Source organism: Rousettus aegyptiacus, unplaced genomic scaffold (assembly GCF_014176215.1).
Source record: "Rousettus aegyptiacus isolate mRouAeg1 unplaced genomic scaffold, mRouAeg1.p scaffold_m13_p_13, whole genome shotgun sequence".
Lineage (NCBI taxonomy): Eukaryota > Metazoa > Chordata > Mammalia > Chiroptera > Pteropodidae > Rousettus > Rousettus aegyptiacus.
Window position 1 is genome coordinate 73,930,829 of NW_023416288.1, and position 17,153 is coordinate 73,947,981.

At 34.6% G+C, this 17,153-nt stretch overlaps 1 protein-coding gene across 1 annotated transcript in view; it reads right to left on the minus strand.

Moving 5' to 3' along the window:
• Nucleotides 1-15,839, minus strand: part of FOXP2 (forkhead box P2) — a 336,947-nt gene extending 321,108 nt beyond the window's left edge. The window contains exon 1 of the mRNA XM_036231023.1: nt 11,601-15,839. The gene's annotated coding sequence lies outside the window, so the exon portion shown is untranslated. The remainder of the gene's footprint in view (nt 1-11,600) is intronic.
• Between the last annotated feature and the right edge of the window lie 1,314 nt (nt 15,840-17,153).

Consider the following 17,153-nt stretch of genomic DNA (forward strand, 5'->3'; position numbering starts at 1 on the left):
AAGGAGAAAAAGACTCATCAAATCGGCAAGCAATAATCTAGTAAAAAATATGAAAGCGGGAGGACCGATGAAATGGAAATACAAATTTCCCTGAAAAATTAATAGTAAGAAAGGCTAAAATGTTCAGAGAGCAAATGTAAATAAATAATGAGCATTGGCTAGTTCAAAGAGAACTAAGCGTGGTATCTGAATATAAAGAAAGACTGAGATATGGTCAAAGGTGAACAGAAGAAACACCTTTCAAAGGAATATTCAGAAAAAGTAAAAGCAAAGAGATGTAGTGGGAGAATTAGAATTCTATGTGTAAAGATTGTAATGAGGCCAAAATCACAATCTCTTGCTTTGAAAATCAAACATGTGGTGATACAGAAAAACAAAATAAACAAACAAATTCATTCATTTCAAAATATTGATAGGCATGATGATTGACAGGATTTTGAAAATAAAATAAAAAAGTATACAGTTATGCACCTCGAAGAATATTTCCAGCTCTAACATAAAATTTCTAGTTTGAATCTAGAAAAGTGATAGAATTTCTTGGACTGTTCCCTAGTTGTAAAAGCTTTCACTTGACTAAAATGCTAAATAAAGATAAATTCTAAAAATAACAGCAGTATCAGAGCTTTTATATTGCACTTGTTCCTTGGAGGAAAATTTTAAGTTTTTTGATGGTATTTCATATGCTTTAAAAAAAAATGACAGGAATAATGAAATCCAATTCTTTTTGAATGGCCAATTCATAGAAAAATAATTATTTCTTCCAAAAATGAGTAGCTGAATAAATTGGAAAATTGGAAGGTGTTCCCTTTTTCAATGTCACTTCTTTGATGAGGCATAAATCATTTTAACTCTTCTTTAGAATGATTACCTTTTCCTAGTTAGGAGACCTTTTGGCAACCTGTTCTTTCACTGGATACATATGTGTCATGTATGAATCTATTATGCATCCTCCCTCTCCCTTTTATACTTAAATAATAGATATGAAATTCATTTTTTGTACTTATAAAATGAATGAATTTCTCTGTGCGGAAAACTAATGGAAAAGAAGATTTCACAATGTTTAACAGTCTCACAAAGGCAATGTACTGCTGTGCTGATTTTAGTCTGAAGCAGTTAAACTCAAATTATAGTTTAACCCCTAGTAATAAGAATCATTTCATTTTTAAAATATTTGTTGTGAAATTAAAATAGATAATGGATTGTAACTGCATGAAGAGAAGCTCTACTGTGTTTATACTCACTAAGGAATACACTTGAAGATGGTGAAAAGGCACCAAAAATCACATATATAGACATACCTCAATGTATAGAAAAAAAATATTCTATGTGAATATAAAATATGTGACAAACTTTCATTTGTACCAGGTTATTTGGTAACCCCTCTCAAAATCGCCATTCTTAATGGTAAAAAAAAAAAAAAAAAAGTAACGAACTGAAGATATTAATGAGTTAGATATAAATCGGCCAAAGAACACATGCCTTCAATACATATATCTATGACAAAAAATAAAAATAAAAATTTTGCTTAAACAGGAAATCAAATATGAAGAGCAGCCATACATTATCTAAATTATCTACAAACACATTTTATACAACAAAATAATTTCGTATGAACACATAATCAAATCAGTACATCAAACATAACACAACACAAACTACATCTAACCATCTGACACTGACAAATGTGAATACTAGGTTTGTAAAACACAAAATAATCACATTCTACAGGTGTACTCTAGCCTTAGAAAGATATGGTTTCAAAGACAGGCTCCACCAATTAAAATTTGTAGATTTTTGATAATTTACTCAAGCTCTCCTTGTCTCAGATTTCTTATCTGCAAATTTGAAAAAAGTAATATATCCAATGGGGTTATTGTTAAGATTTGGTGAAATCATATGCGCTTTAATTAGTGTCTATATACAGCAGGGATAATGTAATGTAGGTTTTTTAAAGTTAGATTTTGGATAGAGTGATTCTCTGAAATTTTTACCGCATTTATTTTTAACTAATAATAAAATTATCAACATATAGTAGTAAAAGTGCATAAGCTTTGCAGACAGAAAAGCCTACAGACTAAGCCTGCCCTTCTCCACTTATGGTGGACAAATTACGTAATGTCTCTAAGTCTTAGTTTTCTCATATGTAAACTGTGGATAAAAGTACTTATTTTAAAAATTCTTTGAGAAATTTAAAATGAAATAATGTAAACAAAAAAGCACCTGGAACAAATAATCAATAAGTTTTAATTTGTTTTGTGCATATGTCATTGCAAACCTGTCAGCTTGAAAAAACATGACAGTCAAAATTAACCTTTATACATTTCTCTATTATTCATCGTACCTAATACATACATGTTTGCTGAAAAAAGATAGTGGAGAATAATGCCTAGGAATTATGAAATACATCTCCAAAGACTGAATTCCTGGTAAAGTAACATGAAAATTACTTCTACTGAGAAAATTTCATTTAAAAGTTACTAGATACTCATAGTTACATCAATATTAAGACTCCTTGACACTTTCCTCCTTTAATTTGTGTGTGTGTGTGTATGTGTGTGTGTGGAGGACAACAGTATATTCTTTTTATCACACAAATTTAGAACAACAGTCTTTTCTTGACTGTAGAAATTCAAACAGTGGTGAAATAATTCAAAGCAAATTGTTCACCTTAAAATTTTAAATCTTAGTCTGTAGTCATGTTACCCTGAACATGCCTGATCTTGTCTAATCTAAGAAGCTAAGCAGGGTCAGGCCTAGTTAGTACTTGGATGAGAAACTACCTAGGAATACCAGGTGCTGCAGGTATTTTTTTTTTTTAATTTAAAATCTTATATTTAATAAAATAAATGTCACCTTAAAAACACAGCAACCTTTAGGAGGTAGAGATCTTTAGATTATTGGTTAAGGTTGTGCTGGCCTTTCCTTATTTCTTCCCAAGGCCTCTGCTTCTTCTAGGCCCCAAGTTTTCCAGGAGCTAGAAAACTGTCCTTTTTCAGAACAGGACGGGAAAGGCAGTGGCCTCTGTGCAGAGACGTACCCTGTATTTTGTGTGAGTCTGACAAAATTGTTTAAGGTACCTGAGATCAGGGGCTGGAAAGTGCAATGAACATGTATCAAGATGGAACTGTGGAACAGCAGAATTGAGCACTCATGAGGGAAGTTCAGAGTGACTCCTCCAATATCTTGAGAATACATAAGTCCTTCCTGCTACGCAATATGGAGTGACTGAATAACTAAAACATTTTAGGCCCCTAACATTTTTAGGCTCCTGCAATTCAGTATTGAATGTAGTTCCAGGAAAAAAAAAAAGTGTGTGTGTGTGTGTGTGTGTGTGTGCGCGCGCGCGTATATATATACACACACACACACACATTATGTGTATGTGTATAAATAAATAAATAAATGTGTGTGTGTGTGTGTGTGTATAAAGAAGTCACAATATGATTAAATGGGAGTGAAGAAATAGAGAAAATAAAATAAAATAAAGTGACTTAAATAATGAGTTTTTCCATAGTACTGGCAGCATATACAAAATACCAAAAGAACACAGATGTGGTAGATAGATTTTACTTCACTACATGCAATCAGAGATTTCAAAGAAGAGGTGACTTTTAAGCAGTGTTTTGAAAGCTGAAATGATAAAGAGAAGGTGGAAAAAAGAAGCACGTTTTTCTGAGTATCAAATAAATGCAAATTCATGGAATGGCATGATATACTCAGGGAATAACAATTACAAACAGTACAGTCAACAATTCAAAGGTAATGTATCTTAAAATAAAGAGAGGAAAGTGCTGAAAAATAGTGACTCAAGAAAGTATGTATTGTGAGACCAAGAGCTCATGGTCAGATATAGGTCTTCGACTCAAAGAGCCTAAGACATTTAAGGTCTTCTGGAGACCTCAACTTACTCTTCTACTGAACAGGAAGAAATAGGATGCTTTTATCTAGAATTCTGATGTGATTCCAAATTTGAAATCTTCAGCAGTGATAGAAACAAGAAGATTTTTCAGGGGCATCTACTTGAATGTTAATAAGTCCAATTTTAGGTTCTGCTGTGCAATAAGCTAGCAAGTGAATAGTTTATAAGCAGAATTCAAAATATACAAATTAGAGTCATCTATATGACAATGCTCAATTAATTCAGTGTAAATCAAAATAAACTAGCTGCCGGGAACGAAAATAATGAATGCTCAGATTTTTCTTTATTGATTTTCTAATACAATGAACATACATTTTGTTAGTACAAAGACAGTCACTATGCTATATAGAGGATATGGTGGAGCAATGCCAGGGATTCTTCACCTGAATACTCGATTGGAACCGAATCGTAAGTAGAATTCAAATGGGTCTACACTCAAGAGAAACATTTTGATAGAGAAAAACAAAACAAAACCAAACAAAACCTGAGTAAAGCCTTCTTTCAACCTCCCCCAAACAGCTTATATCCCAGTGGGTGAAGAAGAGTTATTAAAAGTAAAAATAGTAAATTTCATAGTATGTTAAAAGGTGATAAATGTTATCGAAAAAATTAGAGAAGGATATGAGTGATTACTCAACATGGCTGTAGAATTGCGAATTTAAACAGGATTGTCAGCACAGACCATTGAGAAAGTAGCATTTAAGGAGATTTGAAGGAGGTAACGAAATTAGCCACACAGCGATTTGGAGGAAAAACAATTCGGGCAAAGGAAACAGCCACAGCAAAGGCCCTGAGGAGGGAGCACACATAATGTGTTTGAGAAACAGCAAGAGGCTAATGTGGCAAGTACAGAGTGAAGAAGAGAGAGGGTATAAGATATGAGATCAGATTGTATATGGTATTGGAGACCATTTTAGGTTTTTAAATTTTACTGTTATGAAAATGGCAGCAGAGACTGGGTAAAATGGAGTGCTATGAATACTGAGTTGGTATAACCCAAACAGATTGTAAGAAATCAAGTATAGAGTCAGACTAAGTAGAAGGCAATGGCAAAAATCAAGGCAGAGAAGATGGTGGCTTGAAGCAGGGTAATAGATATGGAGATGGAAAGACGTGATTGAAATCTGTCTACATTTTAGTGGAGCCCACAGAAAGCAAAATCTATTTATGTATATATCCTATACATATTTTTTTCAATTAGAGTTTATATTCAATATTATTTTACATTAGATTCAGGTTCACAGGATAGTGGTTAGACATTTATATAACTTACAAAGCGATCTCTCAATACCTTGCACACACCTGACACCATACCTAGTCAGTGCAACATTACTGACTATATTTCCTATGCTGTACTTCATATTCCCATGACTATATTGTAAATAAAATTTGTACTTAATCCCTTTATCCTTATCACCCAGCCCCCCAACCTCCCTCCTATTTGTCAACAGTTAATTCTCTGATATCTATGAGTCTATTTCTCTTTTGTTTATTTTGTTCTTTAGAATCCACATATGAGATCACATAGTATTTATCTTTCTCGGACTTATTGTGCTTAGTATATCCATGTTGTCACAAATGGTAAAATTTCATTTTCTTTTTAGTGACTGAGTAATAATAGTCCATTGAATATATATACCACCTCTTCTTTATCCAATCGTCTGTGGATGGGCACTTAGGTTGCTACCATTTCTTGGCTATTGTAAACAGCACTTTAGGGGAGAGAAAGAGAGATGCATATATCTGTTTGGATTAGTGTTTTTGGTTTTCTTTGGGTAAATATCCGGAAGTGGAATTGCTGGTTCATAATGTAATTGTAATTTTAATTTTTTAAGGAACCTCCAAAATGTTTTCCGTTGGTCATTATACCAATTTGCAATCTTACCAATAGCGCATAAGGATTCCCTTTTCTCCACATCCTCACGCCAACATTTGTTGTTTTTATGATTTACTGATGATAGCCATTCTGACAGGTGTGAGGTAGTATCTCATTGTGGATTTGCATTTCTCTGATGATTAGTGACATTAAGTATTTTTCATATATCTACTGGCTATCTGAATGTCCTCTTTGAAAAAATGTCTATTCAGGTCATTTGCCCATTTTTAAATTAGATTCTTTCTTTTTTTGGTGTTGAGTTGTATGAGTTCTTTATAAATTTTGGATATTAACCCCCTATGAAATGTATCATTGGCGAATATCTTCTCCCATTTGAAAGGATGTCTGTGCATTTTGTTAATGATTTCTTTTGCTGTGCAAAGGTTTTAGTTTGATGTAGTCTCATTTGTTTATTTTTTTCTTTTGTTTCCCTTAGCCAAAAAGATATATCAGAAAAAATATTACTAAGAGCAATGCCTATGTTATCTTCTAGGAGTTTTATGGCTTTGGGTTTTATATTTACATCTTTAATCTATTTTGAGTTTATTCTTGTATATGGAATAAAAAAATTGTTCAGTTTTTTTTTTTGCATGTATCTGTCCAATTTTCCCAAAACCATTTATTGATTAGACTGTCTTTACCCTACTGCATATTCTTGCCTCCTTTGTCATAGATTAAATGACCATATAGAAATGCATTTATTTCTAGGCTTGCTATTCTATCCCACTGATCTATATTTCTGTTTTTATGCCAGTGACATGCTGTTTTGATTACTATAGCCTTGTAGTATAGTTTGACATCAGGTAGCATGATACCTCCAATTTTGTTCTTCTTTCTCAAAACTGCCGTGACTATTCAGGGTCATTTATGGTTCCATATAATTTAGGATTATTTGTTCTAATTCTGTGAAAAATGCCACTGGTATTTTCATAAAGGTTGCTTTTATCTATAGATTTCTTTGGATAGTATGGACATTTTAATGATAATAATTCTTATCCATGAACATAGCATATGCTTCCATTTATTTGTATCTTCTTCAATTTCTTTCTCCAATGTCTTATAATTTACTGAGTACTGGTCTTTTATCTCCTTGGTTAAATTTATTTGTAGGTATTTCAGGTTATTTTTAAGGCAATTTTAAATGGGATTGTTTTCTTCCTTTTTCTTTCTGATAATTTGTTATTGGTGTATAAAAATGCAACTGATCTTTGAATATTAGCTTTGTATCTGAGGTGCTTCGTTAGTGCAGTAGGTAGCATATCAGTCTCATAATTTTGTATCTGGCTACTTCACTGGATTCATTTATCAGCTCTAATAGTTTTTTGGTTGAATCTTTAGGGTTCTCTGTATATAGTATCATGACAGTTTTACTTCTTCCTTTCCACTTTGGAAATCTTTTTTTCTTTTATTTGTCTAATTGCTGTGGCTAGAACGTCTAATAAAAATAGTGAAAGTGGACATCCTTATCTTGCTCCTGATCTTAAGGAAAATGCTTTTAGCTTTCTCCCACTGAATATGATGTTATTAGCTGTGGGTTTCTCATATATGGCCTTTATAATGTTGAGGTGCGTTCTCTCTATTTCCACTTTGCTGAGAATTTTTATCATAAATGAATGCTGGATTTTGTCGAACATTTTTTCTTTACCTATTGATATGATCATATGATTTTTAACCTTTATTTTGTTTATGTGATGTATCATGTTAATTGATTTTCGGATATAAAACCAACTTTGCATGCCAGGATAAATTCAACTTGATCATACTGTATGATCGTTTTGATTCAGTGCTAAATTCAGTTTGCTAATATTCTGTTGAGGATTTTTATACCTGTGTTCATCAAAGATATTGGTCTATAATTTTCCTTTTTTGTAGTATCTTTGTCTGTTTTGGGCATCAGAGTAATGTTGGTCTCATAAAATAAGCTTGGAAGTCTTCCCTTCTCTTGAATATTTTGGAATAGTTTGGGAAGAATAGGTGTTAATTTTTCTTTAACTGCTTTGGTAAAATTCACCTGTGAAGCCATCTGGTCCAGGACTTATGTTCATTGAGAGTTTTTTGATAACTAATTCAATTTCATTAGTAGGGGTACCATGCAGGTCAAGGTCAGCTGCTGCCTGTGACCAACCCGGGGCTACCGGTGTAAACTATAACCTATCCATGGTTAGTTACTGCCTGTGCTGGACCTGGAGGTGCATGGGGGAGGCCATGCTGTGAACCAAGGCCAGCTACCATCTGTTCAGGTCCTGGGGGAGCTTGGCAAAAGTCTCAAGGCACCCCAAGGCCTGAGGCTGCCTATTGTCTGCCCATAAGACTCAGCCACTGAAAGGAGGCTTGGGTGCTACTCGATTTGGGTGAGATGGTGTCCCAAGGAGTCACCAGCATGGAGCAAGAGGATTTCACCAGGCCAATGAAAGCTCAGATTTGGCTGGTAGAGGGAGGGTTCAACACAGGCAAGATGGCACCTGCCTACTAGAGGCACAGAAGGAGAGATTGACAAAGAAACAATGGCAGGTGGCCCTCTAGCCTTTGCCCTGAAGTTACTCAACTCAGTCTTTTCTTGCATGTTTCTGGCACCTCCCAAGTTGCCATCCCTCTGTCAGAGCCCAGGGTGAATGCCTGTGAGGGAGTGAGTTTGTGTGCAGGCCTTTTAAGGAGACATTTGGGTTTCCAGCTGCCTTCCATCTCACCCAGATTGTTGGAATCCCCACTGATTTTTTCACACCCAGATTTTGTAGGGACTCCTCTCTCACCACTGAAAGCCAGGGCTGCGGAGCCCAGCGTGGGGCTGGGGTCTCTCCTTCTGGAGAAGGAAAGTCTTCTGCAGCCAAGATATCTCTTCCAATGCTCAATCACCACACGTGGGTTTGAGGCCAGACTGTGTTTTGTCTCTGCCCCTCCTACCAGTCGATGTGGACTCTTCTTTATGCCCTCAGTTATAGGAGTTCTATTCATCTGGTCTTCAGATGGTTCTCCAGATTAATTGTTCTATAATTAGCTGTAATTTTACTATGGCCATAGGAAGAGGCAAGTACAGCATTTACCAACTTTGTCATCTTGACTAGAACTCCTTATTTTTTTTTTTAATTCATTCACTTTTTCCATTTATTTAGTTAATTATCAAGCATTTATTAAGCATGTATTATGAGCAAATCACTGTCTCAGTTTAATATTATCCTACAATTTTTGACTGGTATAGTGTTATTTACCATCTCTACTTTTTCACGACTCACTACAATAAAGTATCTTTAAGCTGTTGGTTTTAATCTATTACTTACATTCAAAAACATCTACAGTCAAGCCAAGATAAGATGAGCTATAACAACAATTACTGTCTCTTAACAGATAATACACTGGGACAAATGCGAGAATTGGAAAAATAGAAGTAGAAAGCTCATTAAGCATCCATAATGCTGGGGGAAGATAAAGGACAGGGAAGGGGTGGCAGGGATGACACTAAAACAATGACGTTGGCCATAAATTCAATATTAATGAATCAACAATATATATTAAGTAAGGTGCTTTTAAAGAGAAACGTATATGAAATAAGGTTATGTACTGATCAATTGATGAAAACATTGTGACCAGAGGCTCATAGGAACATAACCCTGTATTTCTCCTATGAGAAATGATTCAGTATTCATGAATTCAGTGTTTGCAGTGACTTTATAGAGCATAATGACTGTGAATAATGAGAATTAACTGCATTTACATATGTGTGCACAGTGATTTTTTGTATATACAAATTTCAGAAAGGAAAACTCCAAAATTTTCATAGCTGGTAGGAATGCACAGAACACTCTCTCTAGTTAAGAATACAATCCTTCATACAAAAGTATGATTGACATTCATTTTAACCATATGGTTCCATAAATTCAAAGTGTTTGAATAACTGAGGTCTAATGGAAAGAATAGAACCTTAAGAAACAGTTAAATATTAGCTGAAATACTAGTGGTGAGGGCTTTGGATGTACTTACACTTTATGCCCCTTCATAACATGAGTGTTTATAAATATTAAACCAGAAAATGTGCCTAACACAATGCCGAAATCATTGTGTTTGCTTAATGAGCAGTAGTGTCCTTTGTTCTGTTAAATTCCGATGGTACTGCTTATAAAATTCCCAGAGGGGAAATTTGAAAAACTAAGCCTCTCGAGTCTGGGAAAAAACCACTACAAAGACAGTAATGTTAACCTGGATTAACTTTGTTTAGTGATAGGAAGGTGAAGTATATGTACCATTTTGACAAAGATACTATCATTTTTGTGGCAACTATCAGGATGCTTAAAGGTAATGTTTATTTTGTTATCACTTTTTTCTTCCTTTCAAAAGTAAACAGGAATGTATGAGAGAAGTTAAGCAGTCCTCAATATAATCATTACACATGAAACACAAAAAGCAACATTTTATCTGTTTTCCTAATTGTTGCCATAGAATATTGAAGCCAAACCTCACAGCTATTGATAATAACTAGTCATATCTTATCAACTGCCAACACAACCTCTTTCCAAATATACAGCGAGGTCACCTATTTATTCGACAAGTGTTCATTAAGTACTTACTATGTACCAGCATTAAGCTAGGTACCAGGGATATGAAGATGAATAAGACAGAACTCTTAGCCTCAAACTTCCATTAGGCAGAGTTACAGTCACTTTATGCAAAACTATATCCAGTTTTATAATGCAATGTCATAGGCTTGCACATCCAATTGGACTATGTGAAAATTGCCCAGTGGAGATTGCTTAAGTGGTTCAGAGTACTGCAGGTCTATGGTCTATATACTCCTCATACTATCTGAAAGAAGCAAGAGTCATTAAGACGGGGAAGGCCTGCCAGGCCTCTCTAGTCAAATGGAAATGAGACATACAGGAGTCAGCTAACCTACTCTTAGTGATATTTTTTACATGAATAAGTGGCAGCTTCCCCTTTGGAGAAAACTTCCCTCCAACTCCACCACCCAATGTAAAGATACATCCCTCAATTCACAGATGTTCCTTAAATGCTTCTGCCTGCTTTACTAATATAATACTTTGGCTAAATAGAAATCTGATGATCTTCTTAGGCTACTGATGCTCAGTGGGCAAAACTCAAGGCAATCTTTATAGTCTCAACCAAAACTCCCCTTAAGAGCCATGTTATATTTTTACTAAATCTTGGGACAGTTGCTAAAAGCCCAACTGTATGGTCTGCTACCTAGAAGAACACAAATTGGCAGATTAAAGACAACTACACCTAGGGCTACAAACTATAGGGAAAAGATTGTAGCTGCTGATCAGATAGTCTGGGTCACTTCTATAGAGGACAACAGTAAGAACACGTTCTATGATGAGATCGACTGGAATCAAGATTTCGATCAAGCCTGCCCCAGTCAGATCACCACCACTACTACTGGGATCCATCATCATATTAAACCTGGTAGTACATTCACCATCAAAAACTGTACACACAATAAAGAACTCTATGTTTCTGATACAGTAGTGGCCACCACATGCCAAATTTTCAACACTGGTCAAAAGATGGTACATTGGTGTAGTGGTACACGAGGCCATCCATATTTTACATATTGTTTTTCAAGAACTGTAAAGGGTCTAAGATGAAAACTAACAAGTTAGTCAGTTTCCTGAACTCCAGTTCCCACAGAGTGATACAAAGAGGGCCAAGTGACAACTGCATACCCAGTGGTTATGTTATTGGAAAACATCAGTAATCTTAGAGAACCTGGATATTTTATAATAGGAAATAAGCTTGTCTCATGTTTACCCCAGAGAGATACAATATTTTTAATATAATGGACAGCAAACAAACCTGCTCTCCGCTCCCGAAAAAGGCTATATCTCTATCATCCACAACTGTTCACTCTTGGAGGTATTCTGAAACAAAAGAGCAAACAGTTCCTCTGCTAAGAAAATGTGTAAAAACATGAGAGAACAATGGAGAATTATCTCCTAATAGCACTGACTCCACTTGCTCCAGGAAAGTTGACTATATTGGACCTCTGTCCCACTCCTAGGGCTACTGTTGGTACTTCACTACTGTTAGCAGTTTTCAGATTACAGTGGAACTGTTCCAGTCTAATTAGCCAACCCTGGCCACACTACTATGGCCCCTGAAACATAAATGTGTCATATTTCAGCTTCTGGATCATCTACAATGACAATAAAAGGTAACGATAGTGTACCTTTTATCACAAAGTTCACCCACAATAGACGGAAAAACAAGTTATTTGACAAATGGTTCATGTTCCTTGCCTACCACAGCCATCTGACCTGCAAGAATTAAAAAAAAAAAAAGATTTCTGATCCTATCTCCTTCATCTCCTCTTAGTCCCCATACCTAATAGAGTGGCTCTGTCATTGAATGCAGCTGTCCACAGAAAGAGTTTATCTCTTTTTGACTATCCTCTGCATGATAATCAGGATGAAAGGGGTAAGGGTCATACAGACCTATTTTGAAAATTTGGAATTCCACTCTAACCATTGCTGAATATGATAACACTGTTCATTGCAAGCAATCACCAGGCAGCCTGGTTAGTATACCTTCCAGGTGGCAATCCAATTATAAGGGACCTAGAGAATTCAGACTTAATTGTACTTCAGTTTCCTACACACTATAGTTAGATTAACATAATCTTAGACCATAATTATAATGATCACTGGGTTGAGTATATTGTTCATCCAGCCCCCTATAATGGCATGTGAGGGCACTGGGGAAGGAGTACCTTAGACCCAAGGAAGTGAGAGAAGAGAGGAACAATTAATGTTCCTTGACCCTTAAATCTCATTTAAATCTTCCTTATATGAATGCATATGTTTCTCTTGATGTCCATTGAACCTTGGGTTATGGAGTGTATGGCAATCAAAGCTTCAGCTATGCAGTGACTCTGACCATGTAACTTAACCAAACTAATGTAAAATGATGATCCAAATAAAGCTTAGCAACAAATCTCAAGTAGGAAAAATGGGCAACTTTCAGTTACATGTTTTTATGTAGGGAAAAATGGGCAACTTTCAGTTACATGTTTTTATGTGAGGGAAAATAGGCCATAAAATACCTTTCCACTGGGGCGTTGTTTTTTTGCCCATCTATTTCCCCCCATAATTATTGATAATGACACCAAAGATTAGCATGTCAGTCTAAGCTCCCTTGTGTAGGTCATAACGGATAATTGACTGGCCTGACACTTAGCTTAGCTGACTAAAATAAGACTTACTAGTCTTTCTTGGTATTTATTCAAAATTGGCTGACTCTAAGATTCTGGAGGCATAAATGAGATCATTACTGCAGGTTGTCCTTATCCTATTGCTTAAAATCCTATTAATAGCAGCCTTAATTAAACACTTTATGAAACAAACTGAATCTCAATCTCTGTCAGTCAGATTAATCAGAATGTCCAACAAGGCAGTTAACTCATGGAAATTCACCGAAAGCCAAGATAGTAGATGTGGTAGACAAAATAATGGCATTCCAAAAATGCACATGTGTTAACCCCTAGAACCTATGAAATTGTTATAATATATTACAAAGAGGAATTAATGTTGCAGATGAAATTAAGATTACTAATCAACTGATCTTAAAATAGGGAGATTACCCTGAATTATCCAGTAGGTCCATTGTAATCAGAGAATTCTTAAATGTGGAAGAAGAAAGCAGATGAGGCAATGCCAGAACGATGTGATGTGAGCAGACTCAACCGCCCAGTTAGCTTTGAAAATGGAAGAGGCCCAAGAGTCAAGAAGTGTGATGGCTTCTAAAAGTTGGAAAAAGTAGAAAACAAGTTCTCCCCTGGAGCCCAGAAAGAAACAACCTTCCTAATACCTTGATGTTACCCGGCAAGATCCATTTCATACATCTGACTTCCAGAACTGTAAGATAATAAATACGTGTTGTCGTAAGGCATGATATTTGTGGTAATTTGTTAGAGTAACAATAAGAAACACACAGCATGGAGTTCAGGGCTGGAAAAGACATGCTCCCTTGACCATTTGGCCCTCTTACAGCTCTTACAAATGCACCCAAAATTCAAGATCTTATCCTATCTCCACCTGACACATTGCTCAGGATTGTGTTTACGGCAAGGAACTTTGACAAATGAGGTATTACATCTCTCTCTGGAACAACAAAGAAGCTTGTTTACTGCTTTCTATAAAAGTGGCAGATTAAATAGCTCCATGTTCCTCAGCTGTAACGTATAACCACTGTGCATACAACATCTATCTGGGCCATACTGGCCAACAGTACTTGGGAGCAATGGACCTGATACAAACATGCTGACTGATGCTCATGCTATAACTAATACATTCTTTTGTCTCCGACCTAGGAGTTGCATGTCTTTTGCCAGCATCCATGAAAGAGTAATAGGTTAATAGCAATAGATTGTAAATAGGATAAAATCAAACAATAGACCTCATACTCTCTGGTTAATCTAATAAAACACTGAGCATCTCATACTTAAGTATAGAAATCCCATTCTCTAAATCATCACAGATTAGGGGTATAGCAAAAAGTGATACAGCATTTTTTAAAAGTCCAATCATTTTCTTACTACTCTCCTGTTGTGTCCAAGAAATGATATGCTAAGTGGTCAAGAGCCACTTACAAGTTCCTAAGTCTAGTTCTCCTATTTATATAGTTTGAGCAGTTATGTAATTCATGTCAAAATGAGAATAGCAATAGGTTCCTCACAAGGCTGTTGAGATGTTAAATGAATTAATACATGTAAGGTGATTAGAAGAGCTGGCACACAGTAACACTCAATGAATTTTAAATATGTTTATTACTAAGCACAGCTCAATGACATTTGGTCAGGATGGGTGAGCATTCAAGGGGTGGCAAAGAAGGAATACTGTCCTTCTAGTTCTAAATCTCTCACTATAACAATTTCTTTGTAACAAATAAGACCTGGATATAATATTAAATAATGTTTTATAATAATATTTAAGGAGGGTATAGAATATTTAGAATCAAATTTTAATTAGAAATCACTCAAGATAGAGCTCCAAAGCAGAATTTATTTCATAAACCTGGCTTGTTATTTCTGTTACATAGTTTTCAATGCATTTGCATAAAAGAAATCTGATTAACAGTATAATTTAATTTACTTAAAGGAGCTTTAATACTCTAAAACTATTGTTATGAGATTTACTCACAGAAGTAAATAAAATAATTATGAAGTTGCTTAAATGACTACATAAGCCATTTTAAAAGAGGGATACATTTTTTCTTCTTTTCAATGAATGTTTAAAGCTCTCCTTCAAGCTCTTGTTAAATCTATTGATCTGTGAAACACAGTACACTCCAGGGAGGCAATTCAGTTGACATTGTATATCAATTGATGAGATAAATAACAATCATACAATTTGGTAATTAAACATCTTACAAACTTCTTAAATGACCGAACATCAAAAAGGTCAAATGAGATAAAACATACTGGGTTTTTTTTTGTGTTCTCATATTAATGATATAAACAATAATGCTAAAATATAGGGCATAAGAAAATCATAAGGAAATATTTAAAGATAACGTATAGATGAGATATCTAGCTCATGACACAACTGAGGATACATGTAATGTTTTCTTTTTAGCATGTAGTATGGCATTAAATTCTTAAATGCTTTGCTTTTAAAATTGTTAGAGAAACATTTCAAATCATTTTTTTGGATATGCAAAGGAAAATGTGGAAAAGATTAACTATAATCAGTAAAGATAAAGTATAGATAAGAAACATGGATTATAGAGAAAGATATCATCTGAATATCAATTTACTGTATTTTCACAAATTCTACTTTAACAATATAATACTGAAATCCTGAACAATTTAATAAGCAAGGATATATTAAATCTTTATTACTAGAACACTTGAGCAATGTGGCACCTAGTTAATTGTACACAGCAATAAATTACACATTAGTTAGAGAATTGCAACTGGGTGGGAATGTAATACTTTTTCTATTTTATTTTAATATTTTTTCTTTTGAGGGGAAAATACATGTTCAATGAACAAAGTTTAAATCATACAGAAAAGTATATGTAAGAAAATAAAAATCTTGTATCTACCCCCTAGAAATAACCATTGATTTTTGGTGTGTGTGTGTGTGTGTGTGTGTATTGTATATATTTATATTTATATATATATTTCTAATAACTTTTTTATGATTAAGCAATTTAAGTAATATTTACATGTTATTGAAATAGTGTATTGTAAACTGCATTACTGACTTAATCTAAATGTTCTTCATTATTCCATTGTTTAGATGTGCTTCAATTTACTTAACCAGTTTCTTTTCCCATGGTTATTTAGGTTGATTCCTCATCTGCAGTATGAGGAAACAAGAATTCATATATCTGATTGCCTAATGTACAGTAGGACGACAAGGAGTTGAACCAGAGAAGCAGTAGCCTTCAGATGAGAAAAATATGATAGCTTAAATCTCTTTTCCATTCCCTTCAAAATCCTTCCAAAAGTGAAGTTTTATTTGTGTGCGCAAATGTGCGTGGGGTGGGGGAGAGGAGCACTGGAAAAAGTGAAGTAAGCTCTCCTGAAAGAACACTTCTCACAAACTTCTAAAAATGTATCTTTCTCAATCTAAGCATGTAAATGGCTACTGTGATTTTCTTAAATTTTTTTCAGAGGACAAAAAACACAGAAACCACTTTCCTATTTTTTTAATAATCTTTCTGAATTCTTGGAAGATAAACTCCCATCACTATTTTCCTCCTTAAGCCCCTCAAGTCCTCTTTCCTAATCAGACCCTGCATTATACAAATAAAGAGCCCTGTAAAGTGAAAATCTGGTTAGGATCCAACTCTTCAAATGATCATTTAAATAAGTATATTAACATAGTTATAGCTCCAAGTAACAAAAAATCTAAATAAAAAAGGATTAAGCAGAAAAAAAAGTTACTATCTCACTTGGACAAGAGGTAAGAAGGACTCCAGGTATAATAAATAACCAAATATCAAATTTATTTATTTATATGTTGGATAAAATTATTTAACATTATTTAATATTTATTAATCTAATAATAGACTATAAATAATTTCTGGAAAGGGAATGGAAGTATGATAATTGGTCAAAACTAGTGAGTATCCATCCATGGGAGTTGGGGATAGGGGTCAGTTTCTCATGGAGTATATGTTATGTGGAATAATGAAAGCTATATCTCAACATCGGTGTTCTGTTAGCAGAGTTGAAAAATGCTGGAGCAACAAGTAGAATGACTATACAGGCTCACCCAAGACAGACTCAGCGTACACATGTGTTTTCTATGGTAAATAATAGAATACTTTTGACTGTGAAAAGTGTCCTGAATAATGTATAATATGGTTGTCTAGCTATAAGTTGTATATTTTTAATATTTC